The following is a 22,254-nucleotide window of genomic DNA, read 5'->3' as shown; positions in this document are numbered from 1 at the left end:
CTATGGCCTTCATGAAGAGAAGAGGTCCCAGCCAAAGTAGGCCACCCAAAATCAGGTGGGACACCTCTCCCCCTCAACAGGGGTCCTGCTCTACACGGGCACAGAAGTCCCAGACGCACCCCCAAATTGTGAGAAATGCTTACCTGTCTGTTGTATGTGGCCTGACTCAGAGACATGAAGCATGGTGAAAATGAGACCTTTAATATGTCCTCAAGAGCTAGTGTCTGTGGACAGGCAGGCAGGCACAGAGCAACAATCACAGGCAATTTAACCCTATGGCACGAGAGTCCCTCCTCTGGTTCCTCATTGGCTGAGTACTATGGAGTTAACAGTATTTCCAGTATGTTGCCTAGATCTTATTCTCTTCTACTGGGTTAAAAAAAAAAAAAAAAAAAAAGGGCTGAGGCCTGTTCTAGTTGTCTCCACCTCCCTTTGTCTAGGCAGATCTTTCTGGAAAATGTGCTACTGGTCATGTGCAGAGTTCTTTGTTCTCATACACCCCCCCCCCCCCAACACACACACACATCCTGTTTGCCTTGGGGAAATTCAGTAACTGACTGGCCACATGCTGTTACTTTTCTAAAAGTTGACTATGCTGAAGATGGATCACAGAGGCCTGTCTCCTACAATACATAACATACCATTTGCTATTTTGAAAGGGGACTTCAGAGCAGGAGTGAAGGGAAGACTGTCGCCCCATGACAACTGGGAGTGTGCTAGGATGAGAGTCAGGTGTGGTGGAAGGAGATTGGAGGGAGTGGGTAGGGTCAGGCCTAAGCTGGAGCACCTGATGGTGCTGGGCTCTGCTGCTGTCGTTGGGATCCTGCCTTTGTGCTTGAAGTGGAGGAGGGTGTGGAGGATTTTGAGAAAGGACTGATTGGTCTGTTTTGAAAGCATCATTTTGGCTGCTTCATGGCAAATAGGGTCTAGAGAGGCCAGAGGTGGGAAGGGGTAAGAACAGGAGGCTGCAACAAGGCCAGAGAGGAAAATGCTATCTGGGTGGAGGAGCGGCTAGGTGAGAGAAGCTGGTCTTCAGGAGGCACAGAAAAGCCTGGGTGACTTTGTCCTTACCCGAGTGGCTGGCTGCTTTGCTGAACCTGCAGTCCCATGGAGCCAAGGCTGGGTGGGCACAGTGCCAGCAGGACATGACTACTTAGCCTGAGCACCCAGATAAGCCTCCCTCTCTTACAGGCTGGCCAGGAACAGCAGCCACCAGGCTGTCTCAGAGAACAGTTTCAGGCATGGCCCTCCCTTTCACTGTAATTTACGTGGTTGATTTGACAGAGAAAGAGGTGGCCACTTCTACATAGAATTTGAACCATGGCTCACTTAAGCCCCTCCCCCCAACACACACATACATATATACAGGAAAAACATACACACCAGCAGATTGTGGCTAGGCACCAGGATCACCCTGTGGTGCACTCAGCAGTTTTCCCCAGAGGATCTTGTTTCTGGAAGTCATGGCCAGCCCTGGTTGGAGGAAGCTGGAGAGCTGATTGAGTTCACCTGGAGATGATTTGAAGCCAGGAGCTTTCTTTGGCTTTGTATATGCCTCAAATCAAAGCATGCAATTTGGGTTTTGCCATCTCCATTCCTGCTGTTTTATTTCACTTGACAGTTTATTTCTTACTTGGACTCTAAGGCAATCCTATCTGAGGTTAACAGTTTCATAAACAGAGTAAATAAAACAAACCCCTTAGAATATATTTACAGGCCTCTCTACTGCAAAAGGGAAGAACTGAAGCACATGTCTGGGAGGTCTGGGGAAAGAAGGCAAGGCAGCCGTTCCACTGGGGCCTGGAAAGCCAGCTTCACTGGACAGCCTGGGTGCTGCGCTGTGGGTCACTGAAAGATCATTTACAGTATTCAACACTAAAATCTAGGAGCCAATGGCGGTATCATTTCTATATTCAACTCATATGAAATCTTTCCTTTTATCTTCTGGATACTTTAAAGTTGCAAGTTAAAGCTGGGTTTAGTGACAAAATATATTAATTCCTATAATATTGAGCATCTGTTCTGCCCCAGTATATTATAAAATGTATGTGCACCCAGCTGGGTGTAGCCTAGCGGTTGAGCGCCAGCCCAGGAACCAAGAGGTCACCAGTTTGGTTCTAGGTCTGGGCATACCAGTATGCCTGGGGTTGCAGGCTCGATCCCCAGTAGGGGGCGTGCAGGAGGCAGCCCATTGATGAGTCTCTCTCATCACTGATGTTTCTATCTCTCTCTCCCTTCCTCTCTGAAATCAAATGAAAAATATTTTTAAAAATCTATATTTTTAAAAAAGTGGGGCCGGACTCAGTCCCGAACAAGGTACCACCGCACAATCCCATCGACCATTCCGCGCTTTGTGAGGTCACAGGCGTCGGTGAAGGATGCACAACTCTGCGGGTCCATGGGGGCACGTCTCTTAGACTACGGCCGAGGGCCTCATGTCCGCATCATGTGTGTGCAACGGCACACAGTCCGTCTTCCAGGTCCTTCAACACCAGGCCCTGGTTCTCCACAGTTCCCTCAGTCGCTTCCGGCACTTGGAAAAGCCAATTATCAAGCCCGAGAACGAAAAACCTAGCCTCCCCTTTGCGATTCAAGCAGCCAATCCAGCTGCTCGATACCCTAACGTCCTGTGAGCCTGGACCCACGACCTTGACCAATCCGTCCTCGGACGTCCGTCTGGTCCCGCCTCAGGCCTGTCACAAGAGTTGTCAATCACTCCGTCGCCCTTTCACCCCACGTAGAGTTCCTCCCTGACGTCGTGACGTTTGCAACCCGGTGCTCAGCGCCTCGAGCCAATGGCGGTGGCGGATACGGCGGGCCAATGGGCGGCGTCGTTTCATGAGGCCGGCGCCCGCCGCAGCCACCGCGGGTCCCCGAGCCAGAGGCCGCCCGAGCCGGATCACGATGGAGCGAGGGCCACAGGCGGGGAGGCACCGCCGCGGAGCGCGCGGCCTAACGCCCCCTCAGTGATCACCCGAGCCGCTGCGGCGCCGCCGAGTCCGGTCGCGCCCGAGGGGCCGCTTCGCCGGCCTCGGAGTCCTCGCAGCCTCCGCCGCCTTCCCGCGCGGGCCGCGGGCCGGGAGCCGGGCCGGGGCTGCATGGCCTCGCCTGCGCGCCGCCGCTGAGCTGAGCCCGCGTAGCCGCGCCGTCCGGAGCTGGTAAGAACCGCCACCGGGTCGGGGTTTGGTGGGCACCGAGTCGTAGGACGGTCTCGCAACCTGCAGGCCTTCCCGGCGGGGCGGAGCAGCGCGACGGACTCCGGGCGGGCCTAGGGGCCAGGGCAGCCGTAAGGGGCCGTCGGGGGGCTCCCGGTGGGCCTGGGAGCCTGGGGTAGCAGTGAGGGGCTGGTGGGGGGAGCTCAACGTGGGCCCGGGGACTTGGGGCAGCCCTGAGGGGCCGAGAGTGGGCTCCAAGTGGGTTGGGGGGCCCGGAGCAGCCGCAAAGGGCCGACGGGGACTCCGGGTGGGCCTCTGGGCCTGGGGCAGCTGTGAGGGGCTGACGGGGGAGCTCTGGGTGGGTTTGAAGCTTGGGGCAGCCGTAAGGGGCCGGGGGGTGGGCTCCGGACGGACCTGAGGTGCCTGGAGCAGCCGCGAGGAGCCGACAGGGGCTCCGGGCGGGCCCGGAGCTGCGGCGAGTGGCCGAGGGGGGGCTCGGGGCAACCGTGAGGGACTGAGCGGGGGGGAAGGGGACCTGGGGTGGTCCAGGGCAGTCGTGAGGGCTGAGGGTAGGTTCCGGGCGGACTTGGGCAGCCCTCGGGGTCTGGGCATTAGTAAATGGCCTAAAGGGAACGGCCTCAAGATCCGAGCAACCGCTAGGGGCCTACGGGAGGCTCTGGGTAGGCCTGGGGCAGCCGTGAGGGGCTGAGGGTGGACTCCGGGGCGGGCCTCGGGGGTCCGGAAGCAGCTGTGAGGGGCTGAAGGTGGGCTTGGGGGCCCGCTGTAGCCGTGAGGACTGAGGGTGGGCCTGGGGTTCCGGGGAAGCCATGAGGGACCGGGAGTGGGTTATGGGGTGGTCCTGGGGGGACCTGTGGGGCTCAGGGCAGCCATGAGGGGTCGACAGTGGGCCTGGGGGGCCCAGAGCAGCCTTGAGGAGCTGATGTAAGGCGCTGCAGGGGAATGTTGGGCGGTGCTGGGAGGTTGGGGGTCCCGGGCAGCCGTGAGGAGCTCAGGGGTGGGGCTGGGCGCCCGGGGCGGCCTTGAGGGGCTGAGGGGGGCGTCTGGGAGGTTTGTGTTGTTGTGAGGTGCTAGGGTGGTCTCCGGGGGGTCCAGAGTACCTGGGGAGTGGGGGCACCGACCTCTGACCCGTCGGAGGGGCGCCCTCACGGTAGCGATGGTAGTTGTTATTCCCAGTCTCTATTATTATCGTTGTTTTGAAATGGGAGCTGGCGGGTTTCGGGCTCCGAGCCGGAGGAGGCGAGCGAGCCGTGGCCCTGGAGGGAAAGCGGGGGCGCCGGGGTTGCAGGAAGAGCGCGTGGGCTCGCAGAGGGGCAGGAATTCGGGGCAGCAGCGCGGGGGGTGTTGTTTGGTGGGGGGAGGGTAGGCGGGACTGGGGGGCGGGTTGGAGGGAAGCGGTGGTGGCTGCTACTGCAGCCCTTGGCCTCAAGGAACAATGTGAGACGTTGCTTGAAATGTTAATTTCCGTTCCTCATTTCATCATTCCCTGGCAGGGCGGTAGGGGTGTGTGTGTGTGTGTGTGTGTGTATGCATGTATGTGTGTGTATGTGTATGTGTGTGCGCGCGCGGGCGCGCGTGTGTGTATGTGGTTTTTGGCCCTGCCTCATGGATTCAGTCCCCTCTCAAAGAGGGATTGTGCTTTTAAATCCTGTATCCCTGCCATGTTTGGGGGGTGGGGGCGGGGGAGGTGAGTCTTAATTTTTTGAGGTTTGCTCTGTTTCTGTTGCCTCATCCAGGCTTTTTGCTTCTGTTGTGTTTTTGGAAAGCCAGTCTTCTGTCTCTGCTTTCAAGGAGTATTGGAAGATTAAGCTAGTCTAAGAGAGCCCTATGTTTTGAAAACCATCTTTTTTCCCAACATTTAAGATGCAACATACTTAGGTATCATGGTTTCTATAGGTTGTGAGACTGTTTCATATCCGTTTGCAAGAACAGAGTGATTTTGCAAATTTCTCTGTAGAGATATAAAATCTCAGGCTTCTCTATATTGTGTTTAGACAATATTCTTAAATTTCTTTTTAACTGACGAGTAAACGTGTGCAGTTGTTGAATTGCAAAACAGAATATCTTGGTCCTTTTGATAAGATGAATTCAGCAAAGTGATGAAAGATGATATTGCTTGTGGAAAAATGCCATTGAAACAGTTACTATTTTTGGTTTGTGCAAACCCAGTCAATGGCATTACTTGGATAGTTCTAAATCAGAGACCCTGAGACTGTTTCTTTGGTCTTTGGGACCTTGATTTCTCTTAATAAATGTTGGCTGTCCTGGAAGACCTAGAATTTTGTTTGCGTCTTTTGAAAATGATTGCACAAATACTCTGATATTACTTTGAAACTATAGTAAAAAAAAAAAAAGGGAGGAAAAACATCTTGCTCGACTTTGATTGTGACCCTAGAATTGAATCCCTATTTTGGTATTTCCTCCCCCACCCTCCATTCAGCTGTTGTTCTCTTTCTGTAGTTTCACGCTTAAGAGCAGGATCTCATTTGAGAGGCTGGGCCTCTTGAATGGAATGAGATGGGAGGAAACAAAGACCAAGTTGCTATGACATTTTTCTGTGTTCTTTGTGCATGACTCTTGAGTTAGTTAAGAAGCTACCCAAAGAGATTGCTTGATTTGATCTAAATTGGAAACTTTCAGAAGTTCTTTTCTTTTTTCTTTATTGATTAAGGTATTACATATGTGTTCTTATCTCCCCCATTGTCTCCCCACCCCCAGAAGTTTTTCTTCTGAAAATTTTTATTTTAGTAAAATATACATAACATAATTTACCAGAAAGTTTGTTTTTAAAGGTGTCATATAGTTTTTATATCTCATTTGCAGTTCTAAGTTTGTGTCAGCTTTCTTCCTTGAATTGCCACTGTCAGATGTTTTTCTTTAGACCCTCTGTGGACCAGCCATGTTAATCACACTGCACCAGCAGTGTACTTTTCATCTTTCTAAACCAGATGGACTGCTTATGACTGGTGGCTGTCATGTTAGCTATAATTACATTGTTGATACAGTGGACAAGTAGAACTTTCTACAATAGAGTTAAGGAATATTGAGAATATTTTATAAGAAGGCTTGTGTACCTTAGATTTTTAAGTATATTTCACATAGTAAGATTATGTTTCATCACACATACAGAGAGGTTTTTGCATATGGGCAATGAGCCCATCATCAATTAGATAACATAATTAGAGAGTGTCAGTAAATGATGGTACAGAGCATAATCTGTATTTGTTGCTAAAATAAGTGTTTTGATCTGTTCATTACCCTGTATAAGTCCCTTTATCCCGTAAATGGTAAGTGTAATGGATGAGCTTCCTTCAATAGCAAGATGTTTGCTAGTTAATACGTGAAAATGATGATGCTTTGCTTGTCTGACCACATGCTGTCAATTTATTATTGCTGTTTAGTTAGTACTCTGTGGGGATTGAGTTTGGCTGGTTGATAAACATTATATAAAAATTGCATGAACTCAAATAACTAAATGTTGTCTGGAAATGTTTTCAGTGTGTATTCTCTTAATATGCATTTCAAATGGAATTTTTGTGCAATTCAGGTTTTTCAGTTTTATCTTAAAGTTATATGAAGTGAGTGTTAATCCTCAACTCTTAGAACTCTGGCAATTAGAGATAACCAACATATAAAGCCTTTTTAGGTTTAGGAAATGGTCCACGTTAACAACTTAGTTAATTATTTTTTTAAAATATGTTTTTATTTTTATTGATTTCAGAGAGGAAGAGAGAGAAACATCAGTGATGAGAGAGAATCATTGATTGGCTGCCTCCTGCACATCCCCCACTGGGAATGGAGCCCGCAGCCTGGACATATGACCTGACTGGGAACCAAACTGTGACTTCCTGGTTCATAGGTCGATGCTCAACCACAGAGCCATGCGGGCTGGGTAACAACTTTGTTAATTCTGATAAAGATATTTGTATTTCTTTTTTTTTTTTAAATATATTTTTACAGAGAGGAAGGGAGAGGGATAGAGAGTTAGAATCATCGATGAGAGAGAAACATCGATCAGCTGCCTCCTGCACACCCTCCACGGGGGATGTGCCCGCAACCAAGGTACATGCCCTTGACCGGAATCGAACCTGGGACCCTTCAGTCCGCAGGCCGATGCTCTATCCACTGAGCCAAACCGGTTTCGGCAAGATGTTTCTATTTCTAAGTGGCTCTTCTTTGCTATTGTTGTTGTTTCATGGATCTTATTCATGATATCTTTTAAGCCTGAGCCAGACTCAGCTGTGTACTTAACTGTCTGTTTCTGTTATTCTTTTGTACTTAACTCCCATTCCTCCACTCAGTATTTAAATTTTTCTTTAAATTCACCTTTGAACCAAATAGCATTTTGATTGATTGATTGATTGATTGATTAATTAATTATAGAGAAAGGGAGAGGGAGGGAAGAAGAGACACAGAGAGAGAAACAGGGATTTATTGTTCCATTTATTTATGTATTCACGATTCTTGTATGTGCCCTGAGCAGGTATTGAACCTGAAACCTTGGCTAATTGGAACTATGCTCTAATCAACTGAGCTACTAGGCCAGGGCTACAAATGTTATTTTTATGATAATGTCCCAAATGCTTATTAACAATCAGACCCTGGTTGCATGGCCCTTCCCCCTAGACTCCACTCTTATGCTGGGTCACACTACCTCTGAACTGGTGCTTTGACTACACTGGCCTTTCATTTCCTAAATTGAGCAATGCACCTTATTCTTTCATGGCTGTAACACCTGCTGATTCTCTGTCTGGACCAGTGGACCAGGGTCCCATTGAGTCGCTTCCCTTGCAAATCTCACCTGCCTCCGCCTCCCCCCGCCCCCCAAGAAAAAAAAAATCTCCCAAGATAACTTCTACTTAACCTTTGGGTCTTAGTTATATATTGCTTCTTCTTAGAGAGTCTCTGGGCACCCAGGGCCCAACCTAGGGCATGATACTAGTTGTAGAATTGTCTTAACAAATATTTGTTGGCCCTAACCGGTTTGTCTTAGTGGATAGAGCGTTAGCTTGCGGACTGAAGGGTCCCAGGTTCAATTCCAGTCAAGGACATGTACCTTGGTTGTGGGCACATCCCCAGTAGGGGGTGTGCAGGAGGCAGCTGATTGATGTTGCTCTCTCATCGATGTTTCTAACTCTCTATCCCTCTCCTTCCTCTCTGTAAAAAAATCAATAAAACATATTTAAAAAGAGAAATATTTGTTGAATTGTTTAAAGCCTATATACTGTACTTTCCAGCGTATAAGATGACTGGGCGTATAAGATTTTCCTGGGTTAAAAAGTTGTTTTATACGCCGGAAAATATAGCATATTGGACTATATTGATGGGATTAGATATAATGGATTAGATATATTGGACTACTGTATTTTCCGGCATATAAGACAACTTTTTAACCCAGGAAAATCTTATAGGCTCAGTCGTCTTATACGCCGGAAAATACGGTATATATGGAAGTATTTGAGTAATTTTGAAAGGCAAAATGTAGGTTTATGAACTTTTATTTATTTGATTAGGAATTATGCTATGTGCATATCAGCCATTTTTCCACTTGTTTTCATTATAAGTTTGCCTTTACAGTTTAGATAAAGGTGTGGGGACATGACTTATAAAATTGTCACAGACAAGAAATAAAGGAAAACAATAAAGGGGAGGTTGTCTTTGTCACAGAAAAAAATGATTTCTTTAAAAGCAGTTTTAGTAGGACTGCTGCTTTTGGGGACATAGTTTGAGGCTTGCTGAGTGTAGTTTGTTGCTGTTCCTGCTCGTGGCCCTTACATATTTAATTTAGAATTTTGAGCACCTGGCTACATGTAATAGAAACAGTGGTTTAGCACTGTAGTACAGTCCTTTGAAAGTGTTAGCATTTTAAATTATTTTTTTGTAATTCTCACCTGAGGATATGTTATTTTTCTATTTTTATTAATTTTTTAGAGAGAGAGAAAGAGAGAAACATAGATTGGTTGCCTCTCATACATGCCCTGACTGGTATTCAAACCCACAACCCAGGAATGTGCCATGACAAGGAATCAAACCCGAAACCATTTTGGTGTATGAGATTGCCATTCAATCAACTGAGCCATCGGGCTCGGTATTTTATTATTTGTTTATTGTTTTATGTCCTAACTGACTGTATAAAAAAGTTCCTGGGTGTGACACCAAAGTCTTAGCTTAAGTATAAATCCCCCAGAATGGAGGTGGCCCCTTAACATTTCCCCCTCCACCAGTTTTATCATTTTAATAATATAAAAAAAATCTCTTTGGAGAGAAATACCCCAAAATGGAGTTTTGTGTTATTTTTTCTCCATTTATGTTTGTTTATAAATTTTAAAAAGAAGGAACCTGTTATGTAATTGACAAAATGGCTGCTTTTGTAAAGCCTAATCATGGATATAACTTAGGTGATAAGACATTTGAGTTCTTGGTTCCGGTACAGTGAGTTGGATTTGTATGATTTTTTAACTTTTTAGGTAGCAAGGGATGAGAGGAATTGGCTGTAGTTGAAAAAACTAAAAGATACCATTCTAGAACTTGCTGGTTCTGTGAATACAGAGTAAAGTGGGTTTTCACTGTGAAAGGACTGAAAATCCTGTTGCTGGGCCAAGGTTTCTTTGATGTCATGTGTTCTGGATTGTTGTCTGTCTCCCCTACCCCCTTCCCCCAAGGTTGAGGTAATTGTCAGGGGGAGCAGGGGTATAGTGTCCCTACTGCCTGGCTGAGGGCAAGACCCAAGTTTCCAGTTCTGTCCTTGGCTTCTGTGCAGTGAATTATTTATTATCCTGAAAATCTGTAGGCACTCTTTTTTCACTTGTAAAGAAACCAATGTGCATCTGTTCACTGCATAAAAATGTCAGCCTCTTTTCAACATAAAACATTTTTGATCACTTAGATAAAAAATTTTTTTCTTTTAAAAAAATATATTTTATTGATTTTTTACAGAGAGGAAGCGAGAGGGATAGAGAGTTAGAAACATGGATGAGAGAGAAACATCGATCAGCTGCCTCCTGCACACCCCCTACTGAGGATGTGCCCACAACCAATTCCTTGACTGGAATTGAACCTGGGACCCTTCAGTCTGCAGGCCGACACTCTATCCACTGAGCCAAACTGGTCAGGGCTAGATCAAAATTTTTTGTCAAGGTTAAATAAGATACATAAAATCCCCCTCTTCCCTATTGAGTTAACTCTAAATAAAAGTGACCTTTAATTTAAGATGGCTGAAATTGCAATTTAACTTGTAAATGCTTAATAACTTTCAGGTTATCTTTTCATTGAAAATGTAGCAAGTACCCCCAAATCTACCAATACAATAAAATTCCAATTAAAAATAAAATGTAGCAAGTAGACTTTTCTCAGCTTGTTACTAATAGGTGTCCCTTCCTCCCAGAGGTAGTCTTCAGACCAAGAATGCTAATGTTCTGGAATAATGAATATTTCTAAATAATGAGAACATTGCATAGGGTACTTAGTTCATAAGGTTTTGGTTAAAGTTGTGATTAGTTTTTCCCCGCTGGGTTCGTATACAGCAAAATAAACAAAAAATACTTTCATTTAATTCTGGGTGACAATGTAAACTTGAGATCGTTGTGTTATACTGTGTAAACTTATCTAAAATATAGAGGGTGAGAGAAGCAGTGAGGAACCTTATTACTCTTAAATTAAGCCTTGCTAGTATGTACCACATTTCTAAATGTGGTTTTACATCCTGTAAAACAGGAAGTAAGAATTAAAAAAAAAAAAGCACAATAAAACCCCAAAGCAATATTCTTGAAGGAATTAACTTAAAAAAATTTACTAGCCCTGCCCTAGCTGCTTTGGCTCAGTGGATAGAGCGTCTGCCTACGAACTGAAAGGTCCCAGGTTCGATTCCTGTCAAGGGCACATGCCCGGGTTGTGGGCTCAATCCCTGGTGGGGGACTTGCAGGAGGCAGCCAATCCATGATTCTCTCTCATCATGGATGTTTCTGTCTCTCTCTCCCTCTTCCTTTCTCTCTGAATCCTGTTGCTGGGCCAAGGTTTCTTTGATGTCATGTGTCCTCATATATAAATAAAAATGTATTTAAAAAAATTTACTGCCCTAGCTGCTTTGGCTCAGTGGGTAGAGCATCAGCCTGCGGACTGAAAGGTCAAGGGCACATTCCTGGGTTGCAGGCTCCATCCCCAATAGGGGGCGTGCAGGAGGCACCCAATCAATGATTCTCTGTCATCATTGATGCTTCTATCTCTCTTTCCCTCTCCCTTTCTCTCTGAAATTAATAAAGATATATTAAAAAATTTTTTTACTAGCCCTGGCCGGTTTGGCTCAGTAGATAGAGCTTTGGCTGGAGGACTGAAGGGTTCCGGGTTCGACTCCAGTCAAGGGCATGTAGCTCGGTTGCAGGCTACCAGCCTTGGTCAGGAGCATGTGGGAGGCAACCAATCGATGTGTCTTTCTCACATTGGTGTTTATCTCTGTCTCTTTCTCTCCCTTATACTCTCTCTAAAAATCAATGGAAAAAAATATCCTCGGGTGAGGATGAAAAAAAAAAATTACTAAAATGCCTGGCTAATTATAGAATGCACAAAACACTTAAAAAAAAAAAAAGCTTGCCTTTTTGGATTATTACAAAGAATAAAACCTGGCCTTTAGGGGTCTGAAACTTTGAAGAACTTGCAGTGTTATGCTAGTAGTCCATAACCCCTTGGGTGATTCTGATTTCAAGGAATTTTTAGACTGTGAATTTTTTTCTTTGCTAGAGGTGTATGATTTGGTCCAAATGTATTTAGATTACCCACATAGTATTTTCAATACTTTAAGACTAGTCTATCTGAAATTTGAAGTTTAGTGCTTAATACATTAAACTATTGACCCGGTGCATGAATTCGTGCACATTGAAAGGAAATTAATTAGAAGAAATATTTTAATATCACTATTGTCCTTTCTCTATAATAGAAGTGTCAACCAAATTCACAATCGACAATGACAGATCAAAACATGCGTGCAATTGGCGCCAGCAAGAGCTTTATATGTATTACACATGTGCAAGTCAACTTAGTCTTTATAGATACAGAATAAACTTGCTTCATTAGGCCTGCTTTCTGATGTAGCTAAACTTTTTCCCGCCCAGTGAAGCACCCCAACTTGTCTTTCAGGTAATTGTCAGCAACACAGCAGTAAATATCAACACGAAGCAGATTATTATTGTAGATCATTCAGGGAGAACAAAGGGTAAAATATTGAACTGCAGTAGTGTTTGACTATATTCTGTGCAGTGAGAAAACCTGAAGTCATTTTCAAGGTCCACCATTTCTTCTTTTCAGTTGGGTCAAGTTTCTAAGCTTTCTAAATCTCCATTTTTTGGCTAATGAAAAGAAAATAGGATTCCACCACCAAGTCTCCTATTTATCTACTCCAGGAATTCTGTGAGGATCAAATGAGATGAAGCACATGAAAACGCTTCACAAACATTTGGTTACAGTGTGAAATGTTTTCACCTGGCTATAAAGCAAGTGGTGTTCCTGGGCTGAAGAAACTGCAAGGAGGCTAGTTGCTAAGAAGAGGAAGCCGGGTGTTGCTACATGACATTACCTGGATGGTCGGACACTTAGGATATTAGCTTTTTATATATATAGATGTGCTAAAACTCTCAAAGTATTTTTCTGTAGGAATTTCCCCCCCCCCCCAACACATGAAAAGGGTAATCTTTGAATTGTGTACTTTATCTTTTTTTAAAATACATTTTTATTGATTTCAGAGAGGAAGGGAGAGGGAGAGAGAAACATCAGTGATGAGAGAGAATCATTGATCGGCCACCTCTTTCATGCCCCCTACTGGGGATTGAGCCTCCAACCCTGGCCCTTGACCAGAATCAAACCCGGGACCCTTCAGTCGCAGGTTGATGCTCTATCCACTGAGCCAAACCATCTAGGGCAAATTGTGTGCTTTATCTTTTAATATGAAATTTAAGAAAGTGTTATGTCCTTTCACTCATAGCTTAAGTAATTTTCAGCAGATGTAACCTTAAAGAGATTTACATGCAAGCTTGTTTTTCTTTGGTGAAGAGATTAGATCTGATTCTGCTAAATTTGGGTTCTTATCAGATGACTGAGTAAGGAAGACCATGTTGAAGCAATAACTTTCATTTTTAAAGAAGGATATTTAAGTAAAGATCAATGGCACAATGAAGTTTTAGAAAGTTGGGGAGAAAAATCATGTCCTAGAGTTTTAACTATAGCCTCTCTTTTTTCTTGATAGTTTTCTTCTACGCTCCCAAATATATTCTGTCAGGGGGATGGAGGACACATGTAGATGGAGGGTGTGTTAGAGGAGGTGACAGGAGTTGTGAGGGCAGAAGGAAAACATATGCTCTCATAATTTGGAGAAACTGTGATTAAAAAAATACTTTAGTGTTTTCTGTTGCTGCTGTAACAAATTGCCACCAATCAGTGCCTTAAAACAATACAAATGTATTATTTTACAGTTCTGAAGATAAGCCTGACATGGATTTCACTGGGTTAAAATCAAGGTGTCAGCACGTTGGTTCCTTCTGAAGGTTCTATGGGAGACTCCATTTCCTGTGTCTTCCATTTTTTAAGAGGCTGTTAACATTCCTTGGTCCTTTCCTCCTTATTTATTGATTTAAAGTATTTTTTATTGATTTCAGAGAGGTAGGGAGAGATAGAAACATCAATGATGAAAGAGAATCATTGATTGGTTGCCTCTTGCTTGCCCCTTTGGGGATCAAGCCTGCAACCTGGGCATGTGCATTGACCAGGAATCGAAACATGACCTTCTGGTTCATAGGTCGACGCTTAACCACTGAGCTACACTGGCTGGGCTTTTCCTCCATTCTTAAAGCCAGCAGTGTTGCATCACTCCGACCTTCCAAAGTCACATGTCCTCCCCACTCTCCTGTCTCCCTCTTCCCCTTTTAAGGACCCTTGTGATTAGATATGCCTCGCTTGGATAATCTAGGATACTCTTCCTATCTTCTGATTAGTAACCTTAATTTCACCTTCGACCTCGATTCTAATCCTTTGCTGTGTAATCTAAAATATGCACAGGTTCCAGGGATTAGAATAATGCTGGGAGCATTATTCTGCTGACCACACTAAGATTCCATGGATGCTGTCATTGCAGATGAGGTTGGATCTGATCTTTGTGCAGCTGGCTCTGGTGCTTTGCTTTGGTTCACCAGAAAGATCTTGATTCTTGGAAAGCCTCAGTGCCACTGGTCAGCCAATGTTGTCTGGCATTGATGGGGGATCAGTGAGTGTGGTGGAAAATACATGTCCTGGACAGTTATGTTTAAATAAACTTTTATTCTGTAATAATTTTAGATTCACAGAAAAGTTGCAAAAGTAGTACAGAGAGTTCCATGATATTATTATTATTTTTTAAGCCAGATTATTTTATTATTATTTTTTAATGCTTTTTATTGACTTCAGAGAGAAGAAGGGAGAAGGAAAGAGGGATAGAAACATCAATGAGGAGAGAGAATCATTGGTTGGCTACCTCCTGCATGCCCCCTTACTGGAGATCAAGCATGCAACCTGGGCATGTGTCCTGATCAGGAATCTGACAGACCTCCTGGTTCATAGGTTGACACTCAACCACTGAGCCACACCGGGTGGGCCCAGTATATTCTTTATCCAGGTCTCTAATGTTAATCTCTTACATAACAATAGTAAGGTTGTCCACACTTAGAAATTAACATTGGTATGTTACTTAAAAAATCCTCACCCTAAGAATACGTTTTTATTGATTTGAGAGGGAAGAAGGGAGGGAGGGAGGGAGGGAGGGAGAGAGAGGGGGGGAGAGAGAGAGAGAGAGAGAGAGAGAGAGAGAGAGAGAGAGAGAGAGAAACATCAATGTGAGAGAGAAACTGAAACCTAGATATGTGTCCCGATCAGGAATCAAACCTGAAACCTTTTGGAGTACAGGACAGTGCTCCAACCAACTGAACCACCCTGCCAGGGCTGGTATGTTACTATTAATTAAACCTCAGACTTCATTGGGACTTAACCTGTTTTCCCTCTAATGTTCTTTTATTGTTCCAGGATCCCACATTGCATTTAGTTGTCATGTCTCCTTACTGATCTTCTGTCTTAACAGTTTCTCAGTCTTTTTTTTTTTTTATGACCATGGCAGTTTTGAAGAATATGATTTTTTTTTAAATGTCTTTGTAGCTATTCACCCATTTAGCACAGTTGTAAAGCACTATATGATATAGCTCATATCTGGTTTATCTGACTGCTTTTCCAAATATGGACTTGTATAATGGAAGAAAATTTTGTGTCTTTTTTGCAACTAGAATGAGTTACATGTTTTATGAGGGAACTTCTAAGACTTAGGAAAAAACTTACACTTTTCCCCTACTTACACAGATGTAGTCATGTGTATTGGTTGCTCACTGTGTGCAAGGCTGTGTTGTAGAAACAAAGATGACTGTGCCATAATCCTGCCTCACTGAGAGTGGGTCGAAAGAAGTGCACTTAGGGGTACTATGAAAAGAAGCAAGAGTTCAGGGGAGAGATCTTTTTGATTCTGTAATCTGGGAGATGTAATGGAGGATGTGCTATTTAAGAATCAGTGCTATTTGAGAATTGGTGCAATGTCAGTGTGCAGGAGAGCAGGGTGATGCCATTGTAGACTGTGGGAAGGCTCTGAACAAAGTCTGGGAGGTGGGATGTAACATGAGAATGTCAACTAGACCTTTTTGAACATGGAGCCCATGAAAGAAAATGGTAGCAGATAAAGTTAGGAGAATGGACTGGAGTCAAATTGTATGGAATTTGGAATGATGCCTGTATTTGGCCTGCTGAGGAGGAAGCATTACTGCCTGAAGTAGGACATGATGTGTCAGAGTCTGACAGTGTGGATAGACCAGATGAAAGTAGAGTGATTGGTGAGTGGAACGCTTTGCAGTACTCCTGTGCCTAAACTTGGATTATCAAGAAAGGGGATTCTAGGAATTTGGCAGAGAGAGAATCATCTCAGGTTGGCCACTGCTTATGAAAGGAGGTGAATATAAGGCCACTGTTTTGTCTTCCAGTTTGTATGTTTACCCCCACCATTCTCTGCTTTGGATGAATGTTGGGTTTAAAATGTGTCTCACTAGAAACGCTATTATTGAAGGTAGGAAGACCATTTTCTAGGTAAAAAAATGTAAAAACCAGTTTTAAATGGAGGAAGGGCTTTAAAATTTATTGTAGGAATAATACTTGAATTCAGATGAATGGCAAAAATGCCCATCCCAGAAAAGTAATGGGAGTGAAGTGCATATACAGTGATGGGCAACCTTTTGAGCTTGGTGTGTCAAACTTCGCCAAAAAACTGAGCATAACTCGGGTAGTGTGTCACTTTGAGGAAAAAACATTATTTTGCAAATGTTTCATCCTCAGGAGCAGCAAATGTTTCATCCTCGGTGTCATCAGAAATGGCTACGCGTGTCAGTGCTGACACGCGTGTCATAGGTTCGCCATCACTGATATAGGAGAACCTGAATTGGGGCCTGTCAGTGAGAAAGGGATGCCTCAGGCAAGAGGAGGATGAGATCTCCAGTAGAGCAGTGTGAGCTAACAGGTTCCTGAGAGGATCTAGAGATTCTTAAAACGGAGGGACTCTTAAAGTGGCCTGCATGGGCAAGTTGTAAAGACCTAATGGTGTTTGCTAGCTTAAAGTATTTAGATATTTAAAAAATACTTGGAAATGAGAGGGTAGGTTGATTCAGAGTGGATGCAATGGGGCAAACAAGTGATGAGCAGTTTTATAAAAGGACAGGGCAAAGGAGATGGGGAATAGAGGGCTGGAAGGGGAGACTAGGGTTCAGTGCTGACTGTCTTGTCTGTCTTGTGCCTGCTGCATGCCATACGCCATCTCTATGCTGTGACAAGCCTGAATGCCCCTGGCCTTGTGATGCTTGCATTCTGGAGGGAGAAATGGGCAGTTTGGTCAGGAGAGGAAATGCTCTCTAGGGAAGTCTGACAGGCAGAGGCCAAGAACCTGGGAATGGTAATACTGTTCAGCTTAGCCTTTAGTTTGAACACCTCTTATGTCCAAAGACAGAGTCTGGTCCTTGCCCTTAAGCAGTTGATTTTGTTAGACAGTATAAACTGCAGGCCAAGGATAGCAGTTTTGGGTTCATATAGGAGGGCCTAGGGATTTTGGAGTCTGGAGAAGTAGTCAGCTTGCTGGTGGAGGTTATGTAGAAGGAAGAACAGGGATTGTGCTATTTGTCCAAATTCATTGTTAGACTTAATCTTGGGCTTGTGTTTGTTTTGTATCTCCCATAGTTCTGTGTACATATCAGTAGATCTCTAATCAATGTTTGCTTGAAAGATCAATCTTAAAAGTTAAAAAAGGGCTTATGACCCGAGAAAGGAGTAATACTGGCAAGAAATACATAATACTCGATGAAAGAAACATTAATATTTTAAGTCTGTGCCAAACACATTAACTAGTATGACTTGCCTCTAGTCAATAGAATGTACCCTTTATCCTGCTCTATCATAGCACTATTTATCATGTGTTGTGATCCTGAGAACTTTGTTCTTTGGTCTGTCTGTGAGTGGGCAGTGGTAAAACTCAGGCATCTGGCTTAGAGAACCTTGGATTGGTGTCTTTCTCCATAAGCTCTACTGTTTCTATTGGAGCCTTGAATTGCATATAGTTTAATCGCAGATGCAGAAATAAGTGGAGAGCAAAAGTAAATGTTTTGGTCAGCCTGACCTTTGCAAGTGCCCAGGGCAAGGTGCACTTGAAGGGAGTTGCCTCAGGGATAGGCCTGTGTGTAGTGCACTAACTTCCGTGTATTTATTTTTACTTAAAATCTTCACAGTTCTGCTAAATCCCTTTGTTACCAACCCCTCCATAACATTAAAGCATTTTACCTTTCATTGGTTGACAACCGTTATTTATCTGGAGGCAGGACTAGTTTTTTCAGTTGTTACACTGTCACAGGGCTAATCCAACCACTGTCCTTTCTTGATTGAGGACAGTGATGGCGAACCTATGACACGCGTGTCAGCACTGACACGCGTAGCCATTTTTGATGACATGCGGCCGCTGAGGCGGCCGCATGCCGAGGATGAAACATTTGCTGCTCCTGAGGATGAAACATTTGCTGCTCCTGAGGATGAAACATTTGCGAAATAATGTTTTTTCCTCAAAGTGACACACTACCCGAGTTATGCTCAGTTTTTTGGCAAAGTTTGACACACCAAGCTCAAAAGGTTGCCCATCACTGATTTAGGAGATCATGTTTAGAAGATACAGAACAGTTCAGTGTAGGTCTGTAAGTTACCCATGACTTAACTGATCACACTGGGGATGGGACAAAGGACTCAGGGAAAACCTCTGGCAGGGATCATAGCAGCCACTGTGTTTCTGTTTGAATTTTATAAAAATTTATTTGAGTCAAACTGAGAGACCTGTGGTTGGCTTGTTGTTTCTTTGTTTGTCCAGGATACTTTTGAGGGTTATGCTTTTAGTGAGTTAGGTTACATAAAAAGAATTTAAGATTAATGGGCTAATTAATCAAGGCTATTTGGTTTCCAAGTGTTTGCAGCTGGGGGTGAAGTCAGTCTGTCCTGTGCTGTTGGGTTTAAGGTAAAGGGAAACACTTTGTACCCACTTTCATTCTCAGACTGTGCTCTTTTAATGGAGTTGTTTGCAGGCCCTAAGAGATTTTAAACCATGGCATTTTTTAAAAGTGTGTGTGTATGTGTGTGTGTGTTTTTAAACATTAAAAAAAATGTTTTTACTGAGAGAGGAAGGGAGAGGAACTTATATATAGAGAGAAACATCAAATGGCTGCCTCCCACACGCTCCCTGACTAAGGATCCAGCTCACAACGTGGGCATGTGCTCTGACCGGGAATCAAACCGGTGACTTTTCAGTGCACAGGACAACACTAAGCCAACTGAGCCACACTGGCCAGGGAGGTTAAACCATGACATTTTATTTATTTTTAATATATTTTTATTGACTTCAGTGAGGAAGGGAGAGGAAAAGAGATAAAAACATCATTGATGAGAAAGAATCATTGATCATCTGCCTCCTGCACGCCCCACACTGGGTATCAAGCCCGCAACCCGGGCATATGCCCTGACTGGTAATTGAACTGTGACCTCCTGGTTCATAGGTTGATGCTCAATCACTGAGCCATGTCAGCTGGGCTAAACCATGGAGTTTTAAATAATAGATATAAGGGTACCAGATATATACTAACTGTGGTTCCAAGCTTGACTTGATTTTAAAAATGACAGCTTTAGACCTTTTGGGGAGTCTGTAAGTCTGTAACATGGTTTCCGGCATGTAAAGGAAGGGAGATTTCTGGCAAACAATAATGTTAACGTGTTCATTCTGTGCATAGTCTGGCATGCGGGTTTTAATTCCAGTCCACACTTCCATTTATAAGGTTTGAGAGTTGGAATAGAACGTGTGTTTTTACCAACAACGTAGGGTACTTTTAAACATTCCCATGTAAATATTTGTTAATAGTGGCTAAATTTCCTAAATTGTAGCTTTTACTGCTGAGTTTGTAATTACTTTTGTCATCTAATAAGATTTAGAGCTGATAGCTCACAATTTTTTTACTGAAGTAAATAACTTCACAGTTTGATGTGGAAGCCTACCATATAATTCAGAGAAGTAGACACTCATTATTAATAGTTGATACTTTTTGATGATGTTGATTTTCATGAATAGATGCTTCTGGTATTGCTCACTGCATCCCAGGAGAAAAGGTCTTCCCTCAGCCAATGGTTCTCCCTGGCTTTGGTCATAGGGGAGAGCATGCAGGCTTCCTTGCCTGGAGGCCCCAGTATATGGCTGATTATGTTCTGGCAGGTAGAGCATGGTGTGGGTGAAACAGTGGTTTTAGGTTTTATCCCCATGTGGGCCTATTTCTCAAATGTTCCGATTTGGTTAAGTAATAAAAATTAATTATTTGGAATGTAAAACCTAAAAGTCAAGTCCATTCCAGATGTTGGTGAGTTTATATTAATGTTTTATTGTTTTGTTTTAAAATATATATATATTTTATTGATTTTTTTTTTTTTTTTTTTTTTTTTTTTTACAGAGAGGAAGGGAGAGGGAGAGAGAAGTTAGAAACATCAATGAGAGAGAAACATTGATCAGTTGCCTCCTGCACACCCCCTACTGGGGACGTGCCCGCAACCAAGGTACATGCCCTTGACCGGAATTGAACCTGGGACCCTTGAGTCTGCAGGCCGACGCTCTATCCACTGAGCCAAACAGGTTAGGGCTGTGGTCGGCAAACTGCGGCTCGCGAGCCACATGCGGCTCTTTGGCCCCTTGAATGTGGCTCTTCCACAAAATACCACGGCCTGGGCGAGTCTATTTTGAAGAAGTGGCGTTAGAAGAAGTTTAAGTTTAAAAAATTTGGCTCTCAAAAGAAATTTCAGTCGTTGTACTGTTGATATTTGGCTCTGTTGATTAATGAGTTTGCCGACCACTGGTAGGGCATTAATGTTTTATTGTTATCATTTGTGTTTTTTCTTGTTTCATGCACCTTTCTTTAATAAGTTCATGCACAGCAAAACAAACCATCAACAAAGTGAAAAGGCAGCCTACATATTTGCAAACCGGCCCGGCTGGTGGGCTCAGTGGTTAGCGTGTCGGCCCTAGCACAGAAGGGTCGTGGGGGTTTGATTCCTGATTAAGGGCATGTTACCTGGGTTGCAGGGTTGATCCCTGGCCCCTGTCAGGATATGTGCAGGAGGAAACCAATCCATGTGTCTCTTTCACATCACTGTTTCCCTCCCTCCCTCCCTCCCTCCCTCCCTCCCTCCCTCCCTCCCTCTTTTTCTCTCTCTTTCTCTCTCCTTCTCCTCTTGTTTCCTCTCTTCCTCTCTCCCTCCCTTCCACACGCTTAAAAAAAAAATCAATGGAAAAAAATATCCTTAGGGCCAGTTCAGTGGTTGAGCATTGTTCTGTGAACCGGGAGGTCATGGTGAGATTCTGGGTCAGGGCATATGTCCAGGTTGTGGGCTTGATTCCCCAGTGAGGGTATGCTATCAATGATTGTCATCATTGATATTTTCCTCTCTCCCTCTACCTTCCTCTCTCTGAAATCAATAAAATATATTAAAAAATTTTTGGGGTGAGGATTAACCAAAAATAAATAAATAAGTTTGTAAGCTGTGTATCTGACAAGGGTCAAAATATATAAAGAAGTCATAAAACTCAATAGCAAAAAAACCCAAGGTAACCCAATTAAAAAATGGGCAAAGGGCCCGGCCACCATGACTCAGTGTTTGTGTCAACCTATGAACCAGGGGCCTTTTAAAAAATGTAATATGTGTTTTAAAAAAAATTGATTTTAGGGAGAGAGGAAGTGGGAGGGGAAGAGAGAGAAAAGCTTCCATAGGCTACCTCCTGCACACCCTTTACTGAGGATGAAGCCTGCATGTGCCCTGACCAGGAAACGAATCTTCAAACTCTTGGTGCACAGGAAGATGCTCAGCCAACTGAGACACACCAGCCAGGGCAACAAGTAGGGTGTGTGTGTGTGTGTGTCTTTATTTTCTACTGAGATGTTTGGAATAGAATGTCATATTTTTAGTTTGGCTTTATTTTTCAGTTTTTGTGTCTTTCCCTTTTTTATTGTTGCAATTGGAGTGTTTGGTAGGGTGATTGATTGTTCCTATGTGCATTCCTGTTTATCAGATCCTGGCCATAAAAATAGGGTCCTTGAGTCATGGGGGTGTTTCATGGTCTGTGCCCTCCAGCCAGCCTTGAGGGCCCTGTTTGTGCACTGCTCCCCAGAGTCCAAGTTCAGGTGGCTGAGGCCTCCTGCTGCTGCTTTGTCCTCACAAAGATTGCAGTTAGGGCCCTAGTTGCTTTGGCTCAGTAAATAGAGTGTCATCCTGTGGACTGAAGGGTCCTGGCCTGTGTACTGAAGGGTCCCGGGTTTGATTCCGGTCAAGGGCATGTGCCCGGCTTGCGGGCTCGGTCCACAGTAGGGAGCATGGAAGAGGCAGCTGATAGATGATTCTCCCTCATCACTGATGTTTCTCTTTCTCCCTCTCCCTTCCTCTCTGAAATCAATAAAAATATATATATAAAAAAAAAGATTGC

At 44.0% G+C, this 22,254-nt stretch overlaps 1 protein-coding gene across 6 annotated transcripts in view; it reads left to right on the top strand.

Moving 5' to 3' along the window:
* The first annotated feature begins 2,795 nt into the window (after positions 1-2,795).
* ANKRD11 (ankyrin repeat domain containing 11) overlaps positions 2,796-22,254 on the top strand; it is a 248,442-nt gene continuing 228,983 nt past the window's right edge. For all 6 annotated transcript variants that reach the window (XM_079800360.1, XM_079800356.1, XM_079800354.1 and 3 more), the window contains exon 1: positions 2,796-3,158. The gene's annotated coding sequence lies outside the window, so the exon portion shown is untranslated. The remainder of the gene's footprint in view (positions 3,159-22,254) is intronic.

This window comes from Cnephaeus nilssonii (assembly GCF_951640355.1).
Source record: "Cnephaeus nilssonii genome assembly, chromosome: 20".
Lineage (NCBI taxonomy): Eukaryota > Metazoa > Chordata > Mammalia > Chiroptera > Vespertilionidae > Cnephaeus > Cnephaeus nilssonii.
This window is presented reverse-complemented; position numbering and strand designations above follow the sequence as displayed.